Below are 6,756 nucleotides of genomic sequence, written 5' to 3'. Positions count from 1 at the left end.
TATCGTCATGACAAGTCAAACAATCTTTTTTTATAAAAGGTTGGATGTCTTTTCAATAAAGCATATGTGCAAGGTTTAAAAAAAACCCTCAGAAGGTTTCCCTTCCCTCACTGTCAGTCAAAGCAAGTTGGAATAAGTCTGAGTTGGAATTACCTGAATAAAGAAACTGGAGAGAGGGAGGAAGGGAGAAGGAGGGAGGGGGAAAGAGAGAGAGAGAGAGAGAGAGAGAGAGAGTGAAAAGAGTCCAAGAGGAGACTCAGTGATGTCAGCAGTATGTCTTAAGGAAATCTACAGCTGAGCCCAGCAAACTTTATAACTACATAGCACTCAACACCCAGTTACGTGGTAAGCAAATACCTGCTTAAGAGGAAACTGATGTACTTTTAAAGAACGTCAGTTAATCTTTGAAGAAACTTTAGCCAGGCTGATCAAAGTCCCTTAAAGGCCTTATTGCCCAAATAAATAAGGTTACAAGTGATTGTATAATACTAAGAAAAAGAGTAAAAAGAATAAAAAGACAATGTTATTGATTACCCCTTTCTTGTTGGCAAAAGGAAGGTTGAAACTCATCTGAAATAAATTTGTACCGGGACAGTTGTAACAAACTGAGCTGTAACAGCCACGGACACAGCTGAAGTCCCTGGCTGCCAAAGTTTCCAATCTGGTTAGCCACGACGCTGTTTCTCTTTCATGACTTACTCTGGGCTTGCTCTTGTGCCTTTCTCTTCTTATTTCCTAGATGCAGAGAACAGAGATAATGCTGATTTGTTCTGAGGAAAGCTGGGTACCTCGGACACAGAGGGGAAGAGGCGTAAATGTTTGCCATCCATAAGCCTTGTACATTGCCTTTGATACCACTCTGTTATTTGATAGGATTCCCAGAATTAAATCCAAACAGCCGCAGTAGAAGGGAAGACTAAGACAGCTCTAGAAAGACTGTGACAGTCCTTGGATACTGTTCTTCTATGTCCATGCTTCTACGCCCAGAGTTACTACTTCCAGGAATTACGTATCTCGGCGACCTAGTCCAATATACACGTAGCTCAGCATCACTCAGAGAGACATCTGATGGCCCAACTAATGTCAGACTGACTTCACTCCTTTTTGCTCGGGAGAAAGAAGAGATTAAAGCACAGGTGGGTTTTTTACTAACAAAATTCTACCCAACCCAAATTTGAAGCGATTACATTAGCAGAAGCGAAATCTCTCTTTTTCTCAGCAGCTTTAGTAAACAGACATTTAAATGTCATTAACAGACATTAATAATGTCATGATATGCAGCCATAGGAAACTAGAGGCCTGGAATTCTGCCGTCATGTGGTCAAGTATGTAGGCATTCAGGCAGTGCCAGTAGGCAACAGCTGTTTTCATTTAGATGGACAACAGCGAGATGTGATTTTTCTTCTTTGCCAGAGACTAAAGAATTTCACACGACTTGGATTATTCCCCAGATCCATGAACCTGCTGCACTGGTATCTCTTTCTCTGTATTTCCTATGTGGGAGATGGCGGCAGTTCCTACCAATTTGCACTATAGAAAATTCTTGCAAATATCTTTTTCTGTTTTCAGATAAGCTCTTCTCCTATTTACAGAGCCCCCTAAAATGTCACAGGATGAAGCCCCTACACTAGAAATATTTCCTTCTCACTATCCAATGAAATGATGTTCAGCTTTAACTGAATTAAAATTTATTAAAAATTCCCAATTACACCTTTTCTTTCCAACCCTCTGGACAGGTTTAAAAAACTAAGTAACAGTTGAGTATGAATATGCTAATGCACTAGGCCCACACGTGTCCCAAATCAGCATTCACGGCAACATGGTGCCTGTGAAACAAGCTGTAATGCAAGGGGTCACTGGGAGATGGTGACACTAGGATATGCTCTGAATGATGCTTTTCACACTTTGTGCAAACACAAAGTCAGAGTCAGAGTGTAATGAATGTGCTATTTTGCTAATACGTTGTGGATCCCTATCCCATTCCGGAAGACAGGCTGGCTGTGCAGAGGGATACAATTTAACTTGCATGGGCATTTCCCAACTTTGCACGCTTGACTTGGCAACATAAATACTCTTCTTTCAACATAGTTTTCCCTCCATCCACTTAGCAGAGAGCTCACAGGTGATCTGGGCTCTTAACAGGAATTTAAGAGTACAAAACCTCTCCCACAGGAAGCCAAGGAGAGGCTCTGTGTAATGACTGAGTCGACCTCCCTGCTCACTGAAAAACGGCCTTCCTACTTCTCATCACCTCTTTCCCCACTGCTGTAACCCTTCCCCACGGCTGCACTGTCTCTGGCGCTTACCTTTCAGCTTGCTAAATCAGAAGAGAAGTGGCATATGTTTTTCTATGTCTGTTCCTTTCTGCAGGGTTATTTTCTGCTGGTCTAGTGAGCTGAGCCAAGGGGTCAGGCCAGTTGTGGAGCTCATGCAAGAGGAGCAAGAAGAGTGTGGCTGGAGGGGAAGGGGAAGAGCACAACACACCCTGGGGGAGTGCACGCAACTGGGGAACAGGTTACCTCAAGCTAGCTGCCCTGCAATACCTGCCTGTGCTCAAATCTTACTCCTCCTTCATTATGAGCAAACTGCCTTAACCAAGTGTCATTTCCTGATGGTCTTGGATCACCCCTACAGAGCTACTGCTGTAGGCTAAACCAACAACTTTGGTGCTCCACAGAGAAGTTAATTTGCAATCTCATGCCTTCCAAAAGGCATAAGCTGTCATATTGTTTCTTTAGCTTTACCTCAGTATTGAAGCTCATAAACCTATCTTTAAAGCAACAACAGGTAAGAGTTCAAAAGTTTGGGCTAGATAACTCGAACTACTTATCCAAATTTCTTCAATCAGTAAAGCTGGGCAGGAAATCCCATGATGATAAGAGGCTTTTTAGGGCATTTTCAGCTCTTAGGTTGGCTTTGGATAGAGTCAAATTAGGAAAAGAGGCAAAAAAAATAGAATCCCTGGCAGAAGATTAGTTCTACACAGCAGATCTGAACATCCAACTTATCTTCAACCCAGAAGTCAGTTCAGTCTTCTTTTACTGAAAAAATGCTTTGGGCTTCTCCAGTGACTAGTGACCCTCGGTTCATGAGGGTGTGCACACCAGGAGTGGGGGAAAGCCACAGTGGTAGTTCAAGCCTTAGGACTGCTTTAGGATCAAGGCAGTAAAAAACTTCCCTGTTCCTGTGAACTCCAAATGCGTGAGTTAAAAATCATCATGCACAGCATATAAATAAATATGGGGTAGGAAAGAATGAAAATTGGATCGTTATATAAAACCAGAAACCAGGCTAGAAATGGACCTTGCACAAAATAAGTTCAAGATGCCCTGAGCAGACATGTCACCAGAGTACCACTAAACACGAATGTGTACTTTTACACACATAAATATCTGTGTAAAGCTGGCCTTTGTCTCCTTTGCCTGGATCCTCAGAAGTACTTAGGAGTACTCCCAGAGAAATCACACCGGTGCTTAAACACTGCTGCGTATGTGGTCCCTCAGGACTCAGATTCCCTCTCTGTATCACTGGGATAATAGTGCAGCCAAACCTTAGAGAGATTTCATGACAGACACAATGAAGATGGGGAGGAAAAGCACAAAAATTTGTCTCTTGTAATAGTGCATTTATTTTTAGTGCACCCTCCAAATCAAAACATCCTGGTAAAATGTTCAGTTTTGCTGGCTCAAGGCCAGAACTATTCTGCCATGACTCACAGCGCTCTGTATTCCACAATAATTTCAGTTCTTCAGCCCAAACACCGCTTTTATATTTCAGTACTAAACTACCAGAACTTAATGTTTTCTGCATGTACCAGATGAGTTTCCACCTTAATCTATACAAACATTTTTTTTCCATTTTTATTACAGGCTTTTGAAAAATTGCATCAATATCAAAGCCTTCAGTTAATGAAAATCTATTAGGAATATTGCCTAAGTTGTCCATGGGCTCATTACCATCCCTTCAAAATGTATCTTGACTAGAAAGCAGGTACTAGAAAAACAATGCAATAGAAACTGTTGACTTCACACTAACAGAATGTAACACACAATGGAGAACTAAGCCCAAATAACACTTTCTCAAACATTATATAAACTATACCTAGTCATTCATTATGAGACACTCCCAGGATTAAAACTGACTTCCATTAAAAATGGTAGGAAAAAATAGGCATTGCTGTGCACACCAAAGATTTCAATTTAAAAAATAAGAATCCAACCTAAAATTTATTTTCCTATTCATAAGCTTATTAGAAAATCCCCTACAGCTAAGGTTTTACTGACTTTCTTGTATGGAAATAGAAATATATACTTTCCAGACCAGAACAGTTGAATACAAGACATCAGAAATATTGAATCCAAAACTGGCTCTCGTTAAGCACAGAAAAACCCTCTTGCATCTTTGCACTTTCTTCATTGTATATTTTCTTTAACTGTTTTTAAATGGTCTCCTATTATTTGTATATTTCCCCTGTGCATTAGAGAATTCACTTGTAACTAAACCGAAACTTTGAATCAAACTATTCCTCTGCTTCTTATTGATTGAGCTCTTGATAAAATAGAATTGCAAGGGCTAACATTCATTACACATATCCCCACGAAATTAGGTAAAACAGTGGACCAACAGTGATTTAGGTATGCACCTCTGCAGAACATGTTGAATGCAAACAGGCAAAGAAGTTTTCCACTCTAGAGAAAACAGTATAAAACTCGCACTGCATTTGTGTCCTCTTAAAACCCTTGATCTCTATTTTTCTCTCTTCTTTCTTTGGTCACATCTTTGTTTACATTACAACAGCAGCCACATCATGGAATTCATAGCACATTACCTGGCCTGCTGCAGTTTAAGACAGTGCTGTGTGTACAAGCCCTCCACCTTATGCTCTTTGCATTATGAGAGGCTGTGGCTGACAGAGTTGTTCCTGAGGGAAATCTATGCACATGAAAAGCATATAATTGGAATGGGATTTTATTCCACTTGACGAGCTTCACACGAAAGGATCTGACTGAGAAGGGCCCAGCTCTGCTCTCTGTGAAGCAAGCAGTGACCTTCGCGGAAGCTGTGTTTCAGCAGCAGTTAGTGCTTTCAAAAACTTCAGCCTCAGATCAAATAACTTTGCTTCACAAAGAGTGCAATTGCTGAGAAGTTTCTTATCTATGCACATTGGAGAAGGTGTTTGCCCTTCATCTTACAGGCTCAGGTTATCAGAGCTGCAACAAGAGTGGTGGCTTATTAGTGACAGAAGAACTTTGATGGCAAACCTGAACTTCCAAACTCAAGCTCCTGCACAGCGGGGTGGCTTCTTGGTGACAAGAGTTTTGACATGATACCACCCAAGATGTCAGATGGATTACCAAGCAGCAGAAAATTCTGGAGATAAACCAAACCCCTGAGAAAAGCCATTCCCATACACTTCTGGCTGCACTCTCACTGACTCTGGAAATAAGCCTCCTCTGGTTTTGGGTCTAACCCAGAACCAGAACAGATTCTAAGCAGGAATTCAAATTCAGGCTGACTTTCCACACCAGAATGGAAATGAAGAAGGCCTTCAGATCCAAGAGGGACTTTTTTTTTGCCCTATCTGATCAAAATGCCCAAAGCAGCCAAAATTCACCTCAGATTCCTGAAACTCAGCCACGTCTTTGCTCTCTGAGACTCTGTGGTAGATGACTCTCGTGATTGCCACATCACAAGCCAGCAGGACAATAAATCACCCTGAGGAGACGATCTTCTCACAGTGGTGGTAGCACCCCAGCAGGCAAAGGTGCTTTCAGTACTCTCAGACAGTTCTCCAGATCAGTCAGAAAGTAGCTCTAATACAACATTTTTTTATTTGCAATAGAATCAATTCCACAGTCATAGGCAATTATGCTCTGCAGGACCCAATCCCAAAAATTGCTCTCAGATACAAGCAGGCATAAGACTTGGCCAAGGGTTATGCTCCAGAAAAGCTGTTCCAGGGGATGCCAGGAGAAGCAGGGCTGAAAGCAATTAGCTGCTAGAACCACTGACCACTAGAAAGGGAAGTGACTTCCTCTGATCTAGCATTTTCCTCCACTTGATCCATGATGGTCAGTCCCCACCGTGTTCATGTGGCTCTCCTCCAGTTGTGATTCTGGGGAATGTGAATTTCACCAGTTACAGTTAGAGCTGCTCTGATGACCAGAAATTTTTCTGTTGGACCCTTCCTTCCATTGATGTGTTTTCAAGGCATGAAGAGCATTCCTCAGTCAAAGAAAAGCTTGCATATTTGATACCTCTTAGCTATATCCCATCACATATCTTCAATAGCACACATCTGAGGATAAAAAGGGCAGGAGAAATCTCTCCCACTCAATACTTCAGGTCACTGAATCCGGAGACTATGTAGCTTCTCACCCATAAAGCCACAATCACAGAATCACAGAATCACAGAATGGTTGAGGTTGGAAGGGACCTCTGGAGATCATCTAGTCCAACCTCCCTGCTCAAGCAGGGTCCTCTAGAGCATATTGCCCAGGATTGTGCCCAGATAGCTCTTGAATATCTCCAGGGAAGGAGACTCCACAACCACTCTGGGCAACCTGTGCAAGTGCTCGGTCATCCTCACAGTAAAGCAGCTTTTCCTCAGGTTCAGATGGAACTTCCTGTGTTTCAGTTTCTGCCCGTTGCCTCTTGTCCTGTCAGTTGGCACCACGGAGAAGAGACTTGCCTCATCCTCTCGACATCCCCCCTTCAGATACTTGAATCCGTAATCCTTAAACACGTCTTAGCGCT

This window comes from Struthio camelus, chromosome 1 (genome assembly GCF_040807025.1).
Source record: "Struthio camelus isolate bStrCam1 chromosome 1, bStrCam1.hap1, whole genome shotgun sequence".
Lineage (NCBI taxonomy): Eukaryota > Metazoa > Chordata > Aves > Struthioniformes > Struthionidae > Struthio > Struthio camelus.
The sequence above is the reverse complement of the archived record's forward strand: the minus strand, read 5'-3'. Positions refer to the sequence as shown.